General features: G+C 39.2%; 1 protein-coding gene across 3 annotated transcripts in view; it reads right to left on the bottom strand.

Moving 5' to 3' along the window:
* Positions 1-18,042, bottom strand: part of WDR7 (WD repeat domain 7) — a 290,874-nt gene that overhangs the window by 179,443 nt on the left and 93,389 nt on the right. The gene's annotated exons all lie outside the window — the stretch shown is intronic.

Genomic DNA, 18,042 nt, shown 5'->3' with positions numbered 1-18,042 from the left:
TTTAAGAGTTCCCTATGGCCAGTGCTGAAATAATTTGAGCAACAAATTGGCATTACAAAAGGTCTAGTTCTCAGTCAATTCTGCTAAGGACTTGGTACTGGGTCATTTGAGGAGCAAACGTAAGGTCCTGGACCTTGGCCCCAAGAAGATCTCAAGGCAGTGCTCACTACATATATTAGTTTTTATGAACAGTGTATGGCTCCATTATCATAAGGAATTAAAAATGAGGTCTCAATAAATATGAAGGAAGAAGTAAAATGGTAAACCTCAAATAAAACTAAGTAAGCAGGTGTATGAAATATGTTTACTTCAGCCTGGAAACATGACAAAATGGCATCAAACTGCTGAACATCTAAACATTTGTACACTGTAATGAGCATACAGCATCCATAGAAGCATATCATTATTCCACATTACACTGATTAAATCTCACAATCCATTGTAAAGGCTATTCATATCTAACCAATGATTTAGAGGAGGATGGAAAGTCGAATTAGCTAAGGGAACACCAATCACTGCTTCTGGCAGAGCTTTTAAAGAATTAACTTGCAATCAAAGTTATAAAAAGAATGAAAAATGAGTCAGATGAGTACTAAGATAGTGGGTACTACAATGTGCAGAGAATATAAATTTCTTTTTTTAATCCAATGCCACAAATAAAAATAAAACTGAAAATATGTTTTTAAATTAGGTGGCCATGCTTAGATTAGAACTCATTTTCCCACTAGTCTGGTGGCAGGGAGCAGGTGGGGGGTGGGAAGTACCAGGAAAAGAAATATAGAATCACTAAAAGTAAACTATCATTAAAGAAACGTGAAAAGGCCCTGACCGGTTTGGCTCAGCGGATAGAGCGTCAGCCTCTGGACTGAAGGGTCCCGGGTTCGATTCCAGTCAAGGGCATGTACCTTGGTTGCGGGCACATCCCCAGTGGGAGGTGTGCGGGAGGCAGCTGATCGATGTTTCTCTCTCATCGATGTTTCTAACTCTCTATCCCTTTCCCTTCCTCTCTGTAAAAAATCAATAGAATATATTTAAAAAAAAAAAAAAACGTGAAAAGACTTAGTCTTACAGAGAAGCCAACAATAAAGAACTATACTTTAAAGAAGTTAACCGAATGCATCTGATCTACTTGATGTCATGGGAATCCATGATATCTGATATTGCAAACACTCCACCCCCACCATTAATTTCTATTGGAGTGTCTCACAGCACATCTTAAAACTACACTAATTCTTTCAGCATAAGTAGTACATATCCAATTTTATCAGGCTGGCTTACACATTCTTTTCAAATACTCTTTACTTATGATGATAATGATGAAGAAAATGAAATAATAGAGGCCAATATATAAAAATATAAAATGTTGGTATGTCCGAAGCACTGTTCTAAGAAGTGCTTTACATATTATTAATGCTTCATTAAGTGTTGTATGAAACACATGTACAGCTATATTATATCTCAGTGTTCCCAGCTCTTTTATGACCTCCACCACACCTGACATATTGCCAACAATACTATTATAATTTTTTTTATTTTATTGATGAAAGTATTACAGATGTCTCCCATTGGCCCCCCTTTTTACTTCTCCCCCCCCCAGCCCCTACCCCCCCACCCTAGGTCTTCACCACCCTACTACCTGTGTCCCTGGTCTATGCATATCTATAATAATAAAAGCGTAATATGTTAATTAGACCGGACATCCTTCCGGACGAAGCTGGGGCTTCAAGGGAAGCCCGGGTCCCGGGTGCCTGCCAGTGGCCAGAAGGAAGCCCAGGTCCTGGGTGCTAGAGGGAAGCCGGTGCCGGCAGCTGGGGGAAGGAAGGCCTACTCTTGCACGAATTTCGTGCACTGTGCCTCTAGTAAGTATATAAGTTCTTTGGTTGATCTCTCCTTGTTCCCCCACCCCCATATCAAGATATGTCAGTCTGTTCCATCCCTCCATGCTTCAGGTCTTATTTTGTTGGTCAACTCATTTTGTTCATTAGATTCCACAAATAAGTGAGATCATGTGACATTTGTCTTTCTCTGGCTAATTTCACTTAGCATACTAGTCTTTCCATGCTGTCCCAAAGGATAAGAGATCCCTCTTTTTTACAGCTGCATAGTATGCCACTGTATATGTCCCACCGCTTTTTTAAATTATATATTTGTAACAAGTATTCAGTAATCACAATTCTGATGAATAAAAAAGCAAAACCAAAATTTTACATAAAGAACACAAATATGTGATCACAATATTTAACTGAAGTAATGTCATCCTGCTCCATTTACTCTTAATTACATTGCAAAAATAGTCTAAATTTACATAAAATTAAATATATTTATATAGTTAAAAGTTGTTTTAACCTTTAAAAAAGTTTCATTAGTAGTTTCCCCAAATACATTTTTTACATTAAGCCCCTGGCACTTCCAAATACCATGACTAATTTCCATGTTTACATCTTTGTCCTCAGCTCTGCTGACACTCCCACTGTTCGGTAAGCTCTTACCACACTGTCTTACTGCTCATTCAGTCACCTGCCTTCCTAATAGAAAACAAGCTCCATGAAGACAGGGACATGACTGGCCCGTGCATCACGATGTTCCCCAGTGTCCACAGCTATGTTTAGCACTTAATAAACAGCTGCTGGAATAGGGAGGGAAAGATCAAGGATATGTTCTAATGTATGGATCGACAAGGACATTTACTTAAAGTTGTTTTTAATCTTTTATTATTTATGAAAGCAATTCTACAAGTAAATATGCAGATCATTCACAAATGAAGTTTCAGCATATACCCCAGTGTATATCTGTTTCATATATTCTTATTAACAATCAAAAAGTCTATGATAGAAGTTATAAAATGCAGTATTAAGAAAACTGTTTTTCTTAAAAGAAACAGAAAATACTAAATTGAAAGAAAATAAACTAGGTAATTAATTTTATATAAATACCATTGAAAAATACCATCTACTCAACGGCTGTATCATCCTCTACCACTTAAGCATATGCGTGCTATCCCTTAGAAAATTAATTTAATTACTCTAGCCTAGGGTTTCTTAACCTCATCACTACTAATACTTTTCACTAAATAATTCTTGGGGGGGAGGGGAATTAGAAGGGGCTTCTGTTTAGCAGCATCTCTGGTCTCTAGCCACCAGATGACAGTATCAAACCCTCCCCTGGTTGTGATAAAGATGTCCCCAAGTGTTGCCAAATGTGGGGATGGGGAGTGTGCAAAATTGCTCTGGGTTAAGAAGCATTGCTCTAGACTAATGTTTCTCTAAGCTCCATGTCAAAACCTCCAAGTCAGGTGAAGTGGGATATATTTTATTCAAAAGGCTCTTATCAATGTCAACTCTCCATGCCCCCACCCTATAACCACTATTATTAACAGAAATGCATTGTCCCACCAAGGCTGATTGAGATTTTTTTCCCCAGTGACTGTTATCTAATTATGATTGTTTTCTATAGCACTAAAGTAAAATTGTGACAACTTAATACTTCTAAGCAGGGAAATATTATCATCTTTGATCCATTAATAAATCATCAATCATATAGATCATAGAAACACTTTCAAAATTAGTGTATATTTCTTTAGGACATATAAATAAAAAGTGACAACAGTGCCAAAAAGTAGTAGAAAAGATAGAAAAGGGAAAATTTATAAAGATGATAGGTTTCAAGTGGCTATAGATAGAAAAACTGAATTAAATGGGATCTCCTTTTTAAAAAACTATCCAGCATCTACTACAATATCATGCTCTGAGTATGTGCAAACACAATTTTGTCAAATGACTTAATGCCACTTCACGATTTAGCGGGCATATTTTTAGACAGATATAAAATTTTATTCTGATGAATCCACTAGATGGGATTGTTGCCTTGGGAATGGGGGAAATCTACAATGAAGAGATATAGTACTCTGAGAATGATCACCAACCAGGTAAAGAAATGTGAAGCTGGAATACATTAATGAATTTAGTCTTCAAAGAAGAATTAATTGCTTCTTCCTTTTTTCCTGCGTATCTTTTTTTTTATTGACTTCAGAGAAGAAGGGAGAGGGAGAGATAGAAACATCAATGATGAGAGAGAATCATTGATCAGCTGCCTCCTGCACGCCCCACACTGAGGATTGAGCCCACAACCAGGGTATGTGTCCTTAATTGGGAATTAATTGTGTCCCTGGTTCACAGGTTGATGCTCAACCACTGAGCCACACAGGCTGGGCTGTGTATTTTATTTATATCTGTTTTATGGCAATTATGTATATATACTAGTGGCCCGGTACATGAAATTCGTGCACGGGGGTGGGGCGGGGGGGTCCCTCGGCCCAGCCTGCACTCTCTCCAATCTAAGACTCCTCGGGGGATGTCCGACTGCCGGACATCCCTTTCGCAATCCAGGACCGCTGGTTCCTAACCACTCACCTGCCTGCCTGATCACCCCTAACCACTCTGCCTGCCAGCCTGCTCGCCCCCAACTGCCCCCCCTTGCCAGCCTGATCACCCCCAACTGCCCCCCCCATTGCCGGCCTGCTGGCCCACAACTGCCCACCCCTCCGCTGGCCTGATCACCCCCAACTGCCCTCCTCTCCTGGCCTGATCACCCCTAACTGCCTCTGCCTCGGCCCCGCCACCATGGCTTTGTCCGGAAGGACATCCGGAAGGTCTCCTGGAAGGTCTCCTGGTCTAATTAGCACATTACCCTTTTATTAGTATAGATAGTAGAGGCCTGGTGCACGAAAATTCGTGCACTCGGGGGTGGGGGTTCCTCAGCCCGGCCTGTGCCCTCTCACAGTATGGGACCCCTCAGGGGATGTCCACCTACCAGCTTAGGCCCGCTCCCCAGGGGATCAGGCCTAAGCTGGCAGTCAGACATCCCTCTGGCAGCCCAGGAGCCCTCGGGGGATGTCCGACTGACGGCTTAGGCCTGTTCTCTGTGGGGAGCGGGCCTAAGCCGTCAGTCGGACATCCTTAGTGCTGCCGAGGAGGCAGAAGAGGCTCCTGCCACCGCCACTGCGCTCGCAGCCCTCAGCCTGGCTTGTGGCTGAGCAGAGCTCCCCCTGTGGGAGAGCACTGACCACCAGGGGGCAGCTCCTGCATTGAGCATCTGCCCCCTAGTGGTCAGTGCGTGTCATAGCGATCGGTCATTCCCGGCCCTTAGGTACAATTTGCATATTACCCTTTTATTATATACGATATTTTTGTGTGAGTTTATTTGAACCAAACTATCGACAATTGTCAGGAAGCAAAACCTCAATGTATTGGGATAATGCTACCTGGCAATTATATTTTAAAAACTGTGTGGAACTAATTAATGACCAATCAGAGAATGAGTCCTTAAATTTTTCAATAATCTGTTAGAGGAAGATTTCTTCTTTTGCACTTAAGATTCCACTACTAAGGTTCAAGCAAAGGAAAATATCTTCAATCCTTAGGACTATAGTTACAGTTTAATTTGTTTCCTCTTTCTATAAGTTAAAACACACACACACACACACACACACACACACACGCACACACACACACAAAACACATTTCAAACTTCTTTAAGTACTATAGTAGGAAATTTGGAGATAATCTTAATTTTTTTTACCTTTCCTTTTAATTTCTTTCTGTTCCATGTGTTTCCTTCTAGATCACTCATTAGAACATTTCTAATCTAAAGAGACTTTACTTTGGGCAATGAGCACAAGATGCAGTATGCAGATGATGTTTTATTGTACACGTGAAACTTGTATGGTTTTATTAACCAACTAGAGGCCCAGTGCACAAAATCCATGCACTCAGGGGGGAGGGGGATCCCTGGGCCAGCCTGCGCCCTCTCACAGTCCAGGACCCCTTGGGGAATGTCTGACTGCCAGCTTAGGCCCGCTCCCCTCCCTGATGGGGAGCGGGCCTAAGCCATCAGTCGGACATCCTTAGCACTGCCGCAGAGGCGGGAGAGGCTCCTGCCACCACCGCTGTGCTAGCCAGCCCTGAGCCCAGCTTCTGGCTGAGCAGCGCTCCCCCGTGGGAGGCACTGACCAGCAGGGGCAGCTCCTGCGTCGAGCATTTGCACCTGGTGGTCAGTGCGCATCATAGCGACCGGTTGTTCTGCCATTCAGTCGATTTGCATTTTAGCCTTTTATTATATAGGATGTCATCCCAATAAATTCAATTAAATAAAGAAAGAAAGAAATGCAAAAGTACCTACTACATTGCATGAATCACCACAGTACAAGCTGCCTAATTTATTCCACAAACAAAGAAAAAGGATGAAGAAAAGGAGAGAGGAGAGGAGGCTAGAGACAAGTAGATAGATGATTGATTGATTGATTGATTGATTGAAATTCAATATATTAAAAATGTAAGAGATATATAAACCAACTGTAATACATGAATTTTTGAAACCTATTTTGAATAAACAAATTAAAAATTATGAGACTATTGGGGAAATATAAACAGAGTTAATAAATAATATTTAAAAATTAGAGGTTTTGGCATTCTAATGGTATTAGCATCTTACATTAAAAATGAATTATTACCTTTTCAAATAAAAACTGAAATATTTATAGAAAAGGTGATGTGGTGTCTGAGAATTGCTTCCAAATAAGGTAGGGAGAGGTGTTTAGAGAGGACTACATAAAGTAAGACTGCCTACGAGTTAGTAACTATTATAGTTAGGCAACAGGTACATAGCGATTCATTATATTACTTCTACATATGTTCAAAATGCTCCAAAATAAAAAATTTAAAAAACTGAATAGGAGGACACATTTATCTTTTATCCAAAACTAGTCTATAAAGTTATATTTGACATTCAAATAGATCATTTCACAAACCATCCCGATATCTCTATGAAGCAATTCCAAAAGGAATAGGGAAATCAAGAGTTACTGATTAGTAGTAAAGGTTAATACAATTCCTTTGAAATATTCCCTATTTGATGTATTTTCCCCCCAAACCCCTACCCACCTAACAATCATTACTGAGACTGTTTGGCACATAATTAATAGAAAGGAAAGAGGTAAGCATATTTTTATAAGAAGCATTTAAATATACTTTGGTCAAAGGCAAAACAAAAATACCCTCATCTATGTTACCCTCCTCATGTGTCATGTAGCCTGGTCCACTGCAAGAACAGATATCTCTGTTGTGCATCATGATAATCTCATGCATACCATGAGTCCAAGGCCAAGAAGAAGCAAAAAAAAAATTTTTTGTCTAAAACAAAAAATTAATCTAAAACAAAATATCTTGCCAAATGAGCCTTTAAATATTCAGTGCAAAAAAATATATATCAAAACTCAAGTAACAAGCTTCTTGAGAAGGTATACAAATAAATTTACTGAATCCACATAGAATACATCATAGAAACATTACTGCACTTACTATGCCTTGTATAGGGGGGGAGGGGGAAAATATCTAAATTAACTGATTGAACTTCATCCAATGATGATTTATTAAGTCACACAGACAAAGTGATTATTACAGTGGTCTATCAAGTGGATCATGGCTATGAAAAGATGACTGAATGTATATGGATCTATATTCACATTATACAACTATAGTTACACTAGAGGCCCGGTGTACAAAATTTGTGCATGGGGGAGTGGGGGGTGTCCCTCAGCCCAGCCTGCACCCTCTCCAATGTGGGACCCCTAGAGGAATGTCTGACTGTCCGTTTGTCTGACTGACAGTGGGATCGGGCCTAAACAGGCAGTCAGACATCCCTCTTACAATCCAGGACTGCTGGCTCCCAACCGCTTGCCTGCCTGCCTGATTGCCCCTCACCGCTTCTGTCTGCGAGCCTGATCACCCCCTAACCACTCCCCTGCCAGCCTCATTGATGCCTAACTGCTCCCCTGCCAGCCCAATTGCCCCTAACTGCACTCCCCTGCTGGCCTGGTCACCCCCAACTGCCCTACCCTACAGGCCTGGTTACCCCAAACTGTCCTCCCCTGCAGGCCTAGTCACCCCTAACTGCTCTCCCCTGCTGGCCTGGTTGCCCCCAACTGCCTTCCCCTGCAGGCCTGGTCCCCCGCAACTGCCCTCCCCTGCCGGCCCGATCACCCATAACTGCCCTCCCCTGCCAGCCCGGTCACCCCTAACTGCCCTCCCCTGCTGGCCTGGTTCCCCACAACTGCCCTCCCCCGCAGGCCTGGTCCCCCCCCAACTGCCCTCCCCTGCCGGCCCGATCACCCCTAACTTCCCTCCCCTGCCGGCCTGGTCACCCCTAACTGTCCTCCCCTCCTGGCCTGGTTCCCCACAACTGCCCTCCCCTGTAGGCCTGGTTGCCCCCAACTGTCCTCCCCTGCAGGCCTGGTCTCCCCCAACTGCCCTCTTCTGCTGGCCTGATTGCCCATAATTGCCCTCCCCTGCAGGCCATCTTGTGTCCACATGGGGGCAGCCATCTTGTGTGTTGGAGTGATGGTCAATTTGCAAATTACTCATTTATTAGATAGGATAAGAACAAATAAGTTCTAAAACCAGTTGGCCAATCGTATCTAAAGGGTTAGCACATATTAAATCAAAATAATGAATTATGTATCAAACATTATATAGTGTATTCAAAAGTATCTCTGTGCTTCCAGGAGACAACTATTTCAGAGGGTATTTTAAAGCACACACGGGGCCACACCTGACTAGGTGCAAGCTACTAAAGCTCCATTAAAAACACAGCATCCGCTGGAGAAGTGGCAAGAATGTATCTGTCGCTATCCAAAACATTAAGAGTTATACAGACACTGAAAGTTCTCCTGCAGGACAAATTTTTAGAAATGGCTGAATATAAGGAAAAGTTTATAACTCTGCCCTGTATCACTGTTTGTTTTGGGAGGGTGGGGGCAGGAATCATGGATCATTTGTTAGAGCAAGAGTCCTTTAGGGAGCAGATCCTGAACTAGTTTTTAACTGTGCTATTATCGAACTTCAGAAGACAAAAGAGCATGAGGTTTTAAATGTACGAGAAATAAAGTTTTGGGTTTTTTGCCCCACTAAAAACAACAACAACAAAAAAGGTTCAAAGTGCCTGAAGAAGGTCTTCAATTTTCAAAAAATCTGTTTTATATATTGGAATACTGGTTAAGATTTTACATAGAAATTTATTACCAAAAAATGTTTGAAAAACATGAGTTTGATTATTCCCCTCCTTTTACCCAGAAAGAAACTGTGAAACAGGTAAGGAAATGCACCTTCGTGACCTCTCTGGGGTTACAGCTGCCACGTGCAGAAGGACAAGCTGCCAGATCTTATGATACCCTCTTTCCACTGGACTTCCGACCAGTAACCTGGTTCAGTAAACTAGTAGTTTATCCATCATTAGAAATATCCTTTGTGGGAAAAACTATTTTTCTCCCTGCTTATTGGATTTAATTGGGAAATTATGAAATGAATGAATACAGAGCCTTGATCAAGGAGGGAGTAATATTTAGGAGAGTTACCTTTTGAACTCATCCCTCCTGCCTCTCACACTTTGAGAATCATTATGCTCAAATCTCTTCTCCATAAGTGTGAGCAGTGCGGAAATGGAATGGGAAAGGCTTTCGGCCCAAGTTTTTTGGGGTAGGGAGTAAGCAAAGAGCAAAACCAAACCAAACCTGAGTCCAAGACCTATTAGCCACCCCCTAGGAGACAGTAAATAAAAAGCCTTCTTCACTTCATGCCTGAGATGCAAAAGTATCTCAAAATACGTAATTTATGTCTTTGTATCCACAAGCTATGCCAGACTTGTTTAATAATGTTTAATTATCAGCCGAAACCGGTTTGGCTCAGTGGATAGAGTGTCGACCTGCGGACTGAAAGGTCCTGGGTTGGATTCCGGTCAGGGGCATGTACCTTGGTTGCGGGCACATCCCCGTGGGAGGTGTGCAGGAGGCAGCTGATCGATGTTTCTCTCTCATCGATGTTTCTAACTCTCTATTCCTCTCCCTTCGTCTCTGTGAAAAATCAATAAAATATATTTTTTAAAAAATAATGTTTAATTATCAGAGGGATGTAATTTCATTATATGTCTTCAAAATCAGTGGGAATGTTCATGTATTAAAAACTATCCTCCCCCCCTTTTCCAGTTCCTTTCCCAAAGCTGAATGTTCCTTAGTCCAAGTACACATTTCAAATGTAAGACTCATCGTCTTTTCCTAGTCAAATGTAAGGTCCTTTTGTAAGAATTACAAAAAAGAACTGTGATTATAGCACTGACATTAACTGAAGACACAATTTTTTCAAGTGACAGCCTTAAAATGGGTGGTTGTGGTTGTTTTCTTTCATCTTTAAATCAAGTAAGGAATGTCTTTTCAAGTGATGGGTAAGATTTATAGAACAAACACAGAAAGTATGTACAGAAAAATTACAAAAATACTAAGTACCGTTACAGATGACTGGATTGGCATTTAACAGGCTGAAAGAAACCAGATCAATCTCAATCTTGCTGGGGTCAATTCGGGTGCTCAAACCAATAAAACAAATTTTTTTCTTCGTGTTTGTGGACCAGAAGTGCTAAAATATTAACCAAGTCTGAAAATGTCATGCACAATGAAACCATTTATAAATATTAAGGCACATTTAAAATACTTATTTGTATCAAAATCTGCTTAATAAAAATAGATAGCAGATGTAATAAATCATGATGACATTTTTACTAAGGAAAAATTAAATATAACATATCATACTTCCTCAAAAAATCATAAAGAGGAAGGGAGAATGAATTAAGCAAAGATATGTTAGTATAATTTCATCACTTTAATCCCAGAACGTATAAATAACACTACAACAAAATCTACCATTAGCTATTATAATCAAAATACTACAGATAATATATAGGTTCATATAATTTTCTTGCTATAGCTTTAAATTACTGTTTTCCTTCCAAACTCTAAGACCTACTGTTACATGCAGATCATGAGACTTCAAACTAAAATATTAAAACAATGCAATTACATATAATATCCAGTCAATAGAAAGAGATAATAAAATTATAAATATGGTATAAAATTATAAATGTCTCACTTTTAATGAAAACTGAATTCATTCGTGCATATTCAGTGTCTAAGATTTAAAACATCGTAAGATGATCAATCAGCTTTCTGCTCTATAACAGCAAGTTGAGCAGGACTCTGAGTTCCTGAACTGGAATAATTGTACTAGAATAAGGAAAATTTATATTTAAAAGCTTCCTAGACACTGGTTCTATTACAGACATGTTCCGGTATTTGTGTGCAGTGTTTTGTAAAGTACTTTATTTCCATTAGCATTATACATTTTTGTTCTTCAGCAAATCAGCAAGAGACTAATGGCACAAATCAATATCCTACTCTTCATAGCAACTAATATTAGGACATTTATTATTGCAAAGGCCACTAGAACCTCAGCTAAAGGTGGACCAGGCATTTCTATTTGAACACCAGTTTTAAAAAACACACCATGTGTCACAGGGGGAACGAGGTTTTCTTTTATAAAATAGTCTTCAGTGGCTCAAGTGCCTTCAACTTCTTAAAGCAGGTGATAAAGGCACGAACACTCAAAGAAAGCCAGCCATGCCGCCTAGGGGCCTTGCCACCAACTACAACTCTAGAAGAGGGAACCGATTTCTGGCCTGAAGGGAGACGTGTGAAAGAGAAAAAGAAAGGGGGGTGAGAAAGTCACAAATTATTCCACATCCTTTCTGTGCCAGAAGTTTTTCCACGGTGACAAGTGACAGCCAGTGTTCCCTAAGTGGAATGAGAGGGAAGAAGCGGGCAAGGAGCCCACACTTGATGGAATCCCAAGTCCGCACAGTTATTCAAGGAACAAGTTTCTGAATTTCCTTGGGACTCCACCCCTTGCCTTGCTCCACAGGGGGGAGCACTGTCATGGGGCTCCTACTGACAACCTGATCCAGGCTGCTGGCTACTGTTACAGCACCTCTTCTGCGGAAGCCTTTCCTAGAAGCGTGAAGTGCCTCACTCCGGCGGGGCCCTAACCTGCAGCATTACTCCATAACAGACTTCTCTGTTTATTACTTAGAAAGTCTGACCGATTGATCCAGTAATGCTTTCATTTTTAATTTACCACTTCTCATTTCTAAGATGTGTAAAAGGATATACAGAAAATTATAAGAATATTAATATCACCTCCAAGAACTCAAGCCATGTGGAACTAAAAGATTTTCCGTTAGATAGCTGTGACCAAGGAAAGAGAAATTTCATTGTTATTCCATTGGGTTAGTAGCCAAATGTAGATAAGAAGAACAGTTTAATGCTGTTAAATACATGATCAGTCTAGAGTGCTTAAAATTAAGCTCAACCGCTCTGACATTCTGGAAGAAAAAAGAGGAACAAATCCCTTAGGTCCCGATGAAACACTGCAAACAGATACCATACAGATACAGTGTGCTTTGCATAATACAGTTTATCTCCAGACAAACCCTTGCTGCCTCCTAATATAAAAATTCCACAGAACATGAAGTACTTTTTAGATAGATCATTTAGTCATAATTTCCTTTTCCCTTTCTAATCACAATGCATACTCCTCTCCAGGGGCTTTGTGAGCACTGTAAGATACAATATCTATAACTACTAGAAGGAAACCTCGTCTTTTAATTCCAGCTAATTCACAAAACAGGCATCCATTCCATAAGGGGAATTTTAGAATTATTGGTTCTTCATGAGCAACCAAATGATTTTCCCTTTCTTTTCTCAATTTTAATTTAGTATATTTTTCACCAAAAAGAAAGCTACACCCAGAATGCAACAAAAGACCTGGGAAAAAAAAAAAACAGTCAAGTAAGCAGAATGTGAGGAGCCAACAGGGAGGCCACAAAGCACTTACACTGAAGCTTGGGATTCTTTTCATCAGAGAGGCCTATTCTTAGCTAGTTTACTCGTATTTTATATTTATCTCACATATGTTTGGTTACCTGGCTTCCACACTCTCAGAGCCCTGGAAACAGGGCAGAAGCTCCTAGGAGTGAGACGAAACGGCCCAAGAGCAGAAATTGGTAGCAATTACAAGACAATACAAAGAGTTTCGAGAAAGAAAAATAATTTTTTAAAAACAGAAGATGAAATGCAAGAGATATTCCAATAGGGTACTTTTAGTTCAGATTAAAAAGGTCCACTCTCTTCAATAAGCAAGTGGTGGTAATTTTACATCAAGGGTCAAAATGACTCTTGCAACTGAGACGTTTTGAAATATCACAACAAAAAGAATTATTTTTTTTTTTTATTTTGAGCATCTACTGATGTTAAACCCTCAGTTCTCTAGAAAATCATTCCTAAGAAGACTGTTAGAGACTTCCAAGTGACTGAGGCATATATACAAAGAAAGGAGGAAGGAATGCTATGTAGTTTAAGGCCTTTTAAAGGGGGTACAGGAGGACTCTCTTAAATGATATTTATCAAACCCCCTCCCTATCCTTTCCCCATCCTCTCTCTCCCAGAACCTTGAAAAAGATGCCTACCAAAGAATGCACTAATATTTAAATTATTTTTACTAGCTACAATATACTTTTCTACTAAAATATATAGTTCCATCTTACCTTCTTATATATTGTTGGTCCATCCACATTTGTGCTCAGAATGATCACTACTTTATAATCATCAGAAAAGTGACTTCAATTCCAGGTACTACAGTGTGGCTTGCTGAAAGTCAAACCCAAAACACTGACTAGGAGTGCCTTTCATTGAACAAAGAAATCCTATTCTGTTTCCAAAGGGGATAAAAAGACGAGCCTAACCCTGGTAACCTTAACACAAAAGGAAGCTAAAAAGGCAGGGACTCGATAAGAACAAAGGATTGTTCCTTCTGATGACATCAATACGTATTAAACACGATGTGGTACACATCCTTCTATCAATATCTGAGATGATAAATTTGCAAATTAATACTACATTGGCCATAACTGCATAACATTACCATAGTACCCTCTTTAGAAGAGATTTTGATTTATATAATGGTAGTATCTTTTATGTGTTTAATGTCTCTGAAATTAAAGGAGATGAGCCACTGTGAGCAAGCAGAATACAACGTGCAAGAAATAATTACGCTTGTGACCTCATGCCCTGTAAGGTCACTCTGCGTCTCAGGCCAAAGGAAATCAGGAACCATCAACATTTACCTCACAGTAGTCACTGCCTGGAATGAAGCGGGCAAGTGTGGGTATATTTCATAAAATAGCAGGTGCTTGACCTCATAAAAAAGTCAATTATCAAAATGCTACATGTAGAATGTCACAAATAAGAAATACATAAAATTGGATTATGCAAAATAGCTTCACTTCGAAATAAATCTGAGACAACTTATAATATGTTATCTTCATCTGAATTATAATATGACAGCAGAAAACAGCATTAATCCTCCCTTATTAAGAATAATCAATAAAATTTTAAGTGTTTTGTAGCATAAAAGTGATTGTAAATACATGCTAAAGAGTGATAACTCAGAAGATATTTACAACACTTATGTCACTTTAAAATGTATCTACCACGTCCTGTTACTGTGAGAGTAAGAATCACAATGCACTTAACCTCTAATTTTCTACCAGAAATTAGGCATTAAAAGCACACATACTGACTATATATGTAAGGGACAGAATGTTTCCTAACAGGTGAAGGGACAGAGCTCCACTACCTGAAACAAAATTCTTCTATCACTCAATTAAGACTTGGTTTTAGTGAAAAATCTGTGAACTGGCTATTCAGTTAAGGTGGACTATTGCTGCTTTGCCTCCCCAGTGACTTCTGGTCCACTGCCAGAATCCCTGGGCAATATAAAGAAAGGTCAATTCTGAGACAGTGACAATTAGGAGGACGAAACTATAGAATCGGGCACAGGAAAGGAAAGGGGACAGCCAGCCAACATTCCCTGCCTGTGTTCTGTATATACTGGGCTGGGTACTGGGCAAAGCTTCTCGTTCAGTGCTCTCAATAGTCCTAAGAAAAGCAACTGGCTTCTGGCCCACTGCTTTCCTTACGTTCTTAGACAAACCTACAAAAGGCTCCAATTGCGTAATGCACCTAAAATTCCAGAAGACCCCAGTCAATATGGCCAGTTGACTTGTCATCCCAGCTCACTCACTCATTGACTGTAAAGTAAGAGAAAGTTGCTAGACACCTGCAACTTCACTCTGCATCTCTAAGACAGATGGCCACCACAGTCCACCAGCCCAGTATGACATCCTGCTCTTCAGGTAAAAGCATTTTCTGAGTTTCAAATAACTAACCAAGGGACTCTTAGATCAAGCTCAGTTATAAGTTAGGAGCTGCCAATATTGCTTAGGCAATTATTGCATATTTTTAAGTGCTTAGGATGATTAAAGTATAAGAAAATACCAGATGAGTGTATTTACCAGATATATTGCTTAATATTTTACCTACTTTAGTGATTAAGAAGATTCCTATGCTAGAATAAGTTTTAATTTTCTAAAAGATTGCTTCATGCTACAACTTGCTACAATTATCATCCCCTCAAACATGAATGACAACGGCAGAAGCAACTTCACTACAAGCATGTTGATGGCAGGTGTGGGCTGCCCACCAGCTGGCTCCATAACCTTTGATCCCTTCGGACAGCAAATCTGTTCAGCAGCCCTATGTGGTCCTTCCTCATTTGCTGTATGCTTTCTTCTCCTTTCACACATTCAGAACCCCTGCTCCTTAGCTTGACATCCTTTTATTAAACTAGAAAGCTCCCGGCAAAGCAAATTAAAACTAATTTTACACCTAGTCGATATAAAAGTTCCAGAATAGATTAATATATTATAGTAAGAGCTGTTGGAATAAGATGTTTTAGTTATATGCACAATGCCTGTTTTACTAAAAAATACAATTGCAGTAAGTGATAAGATTAAAATTTTACATAAGCCAGAATTCAGTTAATTTATAAAGTACTTCAGGATATAGTAACTAAATATCAAGGACTTTAATTTACATTAACGGAAAGGTTTAAATTTGACCAAGAACAATCTAGTGTATGCTTCTTTAAATAATGATGCAAACCACTACGAGTAATTTTTTACAGTTATTTTTGTGCTCCATTTTGTGGTTGTTAAATTTAATAAGGCTAAAAATGACATTGTCTAAAAGCAAGATTAGTTAAGCCAAATATCTACTCATTCTTCCACTCCCAATTCTATTTAAAATCTAAGGATGCTGGAGGGAGACGACAATAAACAGTGGTTAAGATCATGAGTTTTGTAGTCTGACAACTACTTAGTCACTGAGGGACTTCAGGAAGTGCTTTAATCTCTTTTGTCCTCAATTAACTCATTTGAGGATGGAGGAAGTAGGGGTGACAGTGACAACAGTGCCTACTTAACAGGGTTACTGCAATAGTTTGGTGAAATAATACAGACCAGGTAGGTAGCAAAAGCCTGACAGAGAAAGTGGTAGGTGTTATCATTATTTTACTTGTATTGTACCCTCTCTGGTCTCTAACAGACATCTCACCTAGCAACATATACATGTTTATCTTTGCTTCAGAGAATAGTCTGTGATCATGTAATGCCTTTATGTTGTACCTAACTCATTCTCTTCTTTCCAAGAAAAATATAAAATGGAATCTACCACCATTGCTAATGGCATCTCTCTTTCAAAACTGTCAAGAATACAAGGCTGTACTAATCTTTGGTGTTTTTCTTAGAGCTTTACATGCAATCTGTAATCAAGACTCAGAATTATCTCCTATTCTACCCCTTCTATATTTAGGTCTGGGTCCCCTATTCCCTTCTGTAACAGCCTCCCAGCTATTTATTCTACTTTAATCAATTTTCCCACTCTACACTAGTCCATTCTAAATGAAATGTCTTTAAAATGATTCTCATTATTTTCATAATAGTGTTCTCCTTTTATTTTTTTAATATACATTTTTATAGATTTCAGAGAGGAAGGGAGAGGGGAAGAGAGACAGAAATATCAATGATGAGAGAGAATCATTGATCAGCTGTCTCCTGCAGGCTCCACACTGGGGTTGGGCATGTGCCCTGACCAGGAATTGAACTGTGACCTCCAGGTTCATAGGCAGACGCTCAACCACTGAGCCACGTGGGCCAAGTTGTTCCCCGTTTAAAAGAATCCCTAGTGATTTGCTATTTAGTTTCACCTTCAATCTGCTCCATAGTACTATACTCATAGTTGGTCCTTAAGTTGGGGGATCTTTTATTCAATAAGGTTTATGATGAGCTGATGAGATCATTCTATTGTCTGGAAGATTATAAACTTAATGCCACAAGCTACTGAACAAAGAGCACTGTTCCAAACTTGCAAATATGCAAAAGCAGAGCTTTTTTCATCCTATCTTATTTTTTTAAACTTCTTTATATTCAACAAAAATTACAAACCTATAAATATTTATGTAAGAGCTTTAAGCCTTATAACTTACATAGTCTTTTTAATGTCTAAAATCCCTATTTTTTAACTTAACTTCCTTTAATTAAAATGAAAAAATTCCCAGTAAGCAAATAAAAAATAGTCTTCCCTAAACAGATTAAAAAATTTTAATTGGAATAGTTCATTTGTGATGTTTTAATTATATGTGCAAAATATATTTGCATTTACAGATTATGAATGTACTTACTTAACAAATACATAGTGCTTACCATGGCCTATGCATGGTTCGACGTGCTTAATAAAGATTAACTCGTTCCATCCTCAGAAGAATCCTATAATGTCTCACTACCTTCATTTCATCTGTGACAAAACTGCACTGAGAAAGGTTAAGTATCCAAGGTCACATACCTACGTAAACAACCACTGGCAAACATTTGGTACAGTTATATCAGTTATAACAATTGTAATCCTATTTGAATCTGGCTTTCATTTCCTTCTTATGCAATCATGCATTGTCTCTCTTGAAATGTGTAATGAGTATCTCATTAAAAGGAATAACTGGTATTGGCAAAAGGTCATTTAAACTGAATCCACCTAAAACTCAGGCCAAATTTCCAGAGTAAAACGTTTTTATAAAGTTTCATTAAGACTTTATCTTAAAAGAAAACACAACTAAAATGAATTTATTTATCTTATACTCATAACAGATTAAAATTTTAATTCTGAATTCTTCTTTAGGAAAATAAAGAATGAATCAAATGCTGAACTGGGATGAA

Source organism: Cnephaeus nilssonii (assembly GCF_951640355.1).
Source record: "Cnephaeus nilssonii genome assembly, chromosome: 11".
Lineage (NCBI taxonomy): Eukaryota > Metazoa > Chordata > Mammalia > Chiroptera > Vespertilionidae > Cnephaeus > Cnephaeus nilssonii.
Note: the sequence above shows the minus strand (reverse complement) of the source record. Positions and strands in the feature narration are given on the sequence as shown.